Here is a 3443-nt window from a genome sequence, read left to right as displayed (position 1 = left end):
TTTAATCTCTATGTATTTCTGGTTCTTCCTTTTTTCTTTTTGCAGTTGATACCTAGTTTCAAAGAATTATGATCAGAGAATATGGTTGGTATGATTTCAACCCTCTTATATTTGTTGAGGCTATCTCTGTGTTCCAGTATGTGGTCGATTCTTGAGAATGTTCTGTATGCACTAGAGAAAGAATGTATAAGCAGCTGTTTTGGGATGGAAGGCTCTGTATATGTCAATGATGTCCAGTTGGTCTAATGTATCATTTAAAGATATTATTTCCTTATTGATTTTCTGTTTGGATGATCTCTCTATATCCGACAGAGGGGTATTTAGGTTCCCTACTACAATAGTGTTTTGGTCTGTTTCTCCCTTTAGTTCTGTTAGTAATTGCTTTACATATTTCGGGGCTCCCTGATTGGGAGCATAGATATTAATAAGTGTTATGTCTTCTTGATGCATGATTCCCGTTATCATTATGAAGTGTCCCTCTGTATTTTTCTTTACCTTTTTTATTTTATTAAGTCTATTTCCTCTGATATTAGTACCACTACTCCTGCTTTTCTCTGAATGCCATTTGCTTGAAATATCATTTTCCACCCTTTCACTTGGAGTCTATATTTGTCTTTGGAGCTGAGATGTGTCTCCTGGAGGTAGCATATGGTTGAGTTTTGTGCTTTTTTGTTCTTGAGTTCAGTCCATTTACATTGAGGGTCATCATTGAAATATTAGATCTTCTTATAACCATTTTATCTTTTGCTTTCTGATAGCTCAGTGTTTCCATTGCTTCCTTGTCCTTGTGTTTCTGTTTTCTTTATTTTGGTTGACTTTTGTGGGTTTCCCCTCTGGTTCATCTTGTTTTGTGTTATATATTTCAATTTTGAATCTTTGATGTGTGGTTACCATTACAAATATGAAAAGGATAGTTTACATATATACGGTCAACCATTTTCTTCTGCATGTGCCTTATCTCCATTCCCTACTGTGAATTTGGATCTTTGCATCATCTTCTTTTCAGTCATTGTTATCTCAATTCGCCGCTATGTATGCTGAACATTCATTACTATCTCGCTATAGCAATTCTCTTATTATTTAAGCTTTAATGCTCTGTTCTTAGTAAGGATTGCATTCATCTGCTTCTATTTGCCTGATAGTCACTTAGCTCTTAATTATGTATTTTTCTTTTTTTGTCATTTTATTTTAGGTGAGCTGACCCCTTTCAGTATTTTCTGTAGTGCAGGCCTCATAGTGGAGAATTCCCTCAATTTTTGTATGTCTGGAAAGATGTTTATTTCTCCTTCATATCTAAAGGAGCACTTAGCTGGATACATTATTCTAGGCTGGTAGTTCCTTTCACTTAATAGTTTAACTATTGGATTCCATTCCTTTCTGGCTTGTAAGGTTTGTGCTGAGAAGTCTGGGAATAATCTAATGGGTTTTCCTTTATAAGTTACCATTTTCTTCTCCCTGGCTGCTCTGAGAATTCTATCTTTGTCATTGATTTTTGATAACTTTAATACAATGTGTCGGTGAAGGCCTTTTGGGGTTGAGATAATTGGGTGTTCTGTTGACTTCTTGAATGAGCTCCAGCTCATTCCTTAGATTTGGGAAATTCTCTTCCACTATTTGTCTGAAGATGCTTACTCGTCCCTGCTCTTTTTCTTTGCCTTCAATAATGCCCATTATTCTTATATTTCCTCTCCTGATGGTATCAGCTAGTTCTTGAATTTCTCTTTCATTATTTTCTTCAGTTTCTCTCTTCTTCTCTATTTCTAGATTTCTGTCTTCGATATCACTGATCCTTTCCTCCACTTGGTCAACTCTATTTCCCAAGCTTGCTATTTCATTTTTCAACTCTTGCAGGGTTTTTTTTGTTTTGTTTTGTTTTGTTTTTATCTCCGGAAGATCTATTCTGTTCTTTTGGAGGGTTTTAATCTCCTTGCTCTACTCATCTAGTTGTTTTTTCAATTCCTGAAATTGTTGATATGACTCGTTTCAGAACTGAATATTTTCAGAAATACCATCCTGTATTCTCTGTCATTGAAGTTGCATATTTCTATGTCTGTAAGCTTATTTTCTGGAGATTTTTCTTTTTCTTTCTGAGATTCCTTGTCATCTTGGTTGTTCATGGTGTTTAATGGACTCTTTCTCCACCTGGGCATTAATGGAAGTGTATTCTGCTTTTTTTCCAGAAAGATTTATTATACAAAGGTCTCTCTTTAGCCTGCTGCAAAGACGGCACTTTTCTTTTGGTTTTCAGTAGGTGGCATCTAAGCTTCTTGGATCTCTGCTTTATATAAAGCCCCTGGGGTACCGCGGTGATTGGTCTCGGAGGGTATGGGAGAAGGGGCCCTCTGGTTTGAGAGTTGGGTGCTGCGGCTCAGCCTCAGTTTTACAACCACGTCCGGTAAAAATCAACTGTTGTTTCTCTGTGGTTCTGTCTCACTTCTCTGCTTTCTGCCCTGATGACTTGGCCTTGCCACCAGCTGCATGGAACTCACAGAACTTCTAGGCAGGCTGTTCAGGGAAGTCGCCACATCTTCTCCCCTCCCCCTCCTCCTGCAGGGGGCTCCAGAGGCTGGAAGAGGCAGCATTTGTGGCCTAAAATATGATCTACCCTAGATTCCCCTGGGGCTTCACTCTAAAAAGAGGCAGAAAAAATTATAGCCAATTACCACACAGGTCCTCAACAAATTGTGGAAGTGCTTCTCAATTCTGGCTGCATGTTAGAAGCAGTTGGGAAGCATTTAAAAGCTCCAGATACCTGGGCCCATCTAAAGTTAATTAAATAAGAACCTCTGATGAAGAAAGAGATGTACTTGGAGAAACAAAGGAAAATATGTCTGTTTCTCAATATTAATTCTGGCTTTGGTGCTCCATGAATGGCAGAGATCCTGCTCATGTATTAAGATTATACCAGAGAAACAAGTAGTCTTTATAGGTGAAAGGTCATGTGATATGCCAAAAGATAGCAATCTTCAGAAACATTCTCGGGTCTATGTGTAACACTAAAGCCACTGAACCAGTTCAAGAGATCAGTCAGTGGTGACTTAGTAGCACCTCTCTGATATGCTTTAAGATCCCTGAGACTATTATACAATCTTATTGGGGGAGGACCCTAATAGTGACAGATTGAATTCCTGACATTTTGCCAGGATGGTAGCTTAAAATCGGATTTAATTTTATTTAAATGTGAAAGATATTTTTAAAAAACTAGAATTGGATCTAATGAATATTGCTAAAATACCAAGAGTTAAAGGAATTCACAATTCATACTGCTATGCAAATTTATTCTATATGCAAAATCCTACTATTTCTTTCCAGGTTCCAAATACTATTACTACTTTGCTGGCATATAATTGCTCATAGTCATCTCCTATTATCCTATGTATTTTTGTGATATAAGTTATAATGTCTGCCTTTTCATTTATAATTTTGAGTCTTTTTCTTTTCTT

This window comes from Pteropus vampyrus, unplaced genomic scaffold (genome assembly GCF_000151845.1).
Source record: "Pteropus vampyrus isolate Shadow unplaced genomic scaffold, Pvam_2.0 Scaffold10, whole genome shotgun sequence".
Lineage (NCBI taxonomy): Eukaryota > Metazoa > Chordata > Mammalia > Chiroptera > Pteropodidae > Pteropus > Pteropus vampyrus.
The sequence above is the reverse complement of the archived record's forward strand: the minus strand, read 5'-3'. Positions refer to the sequence as shown.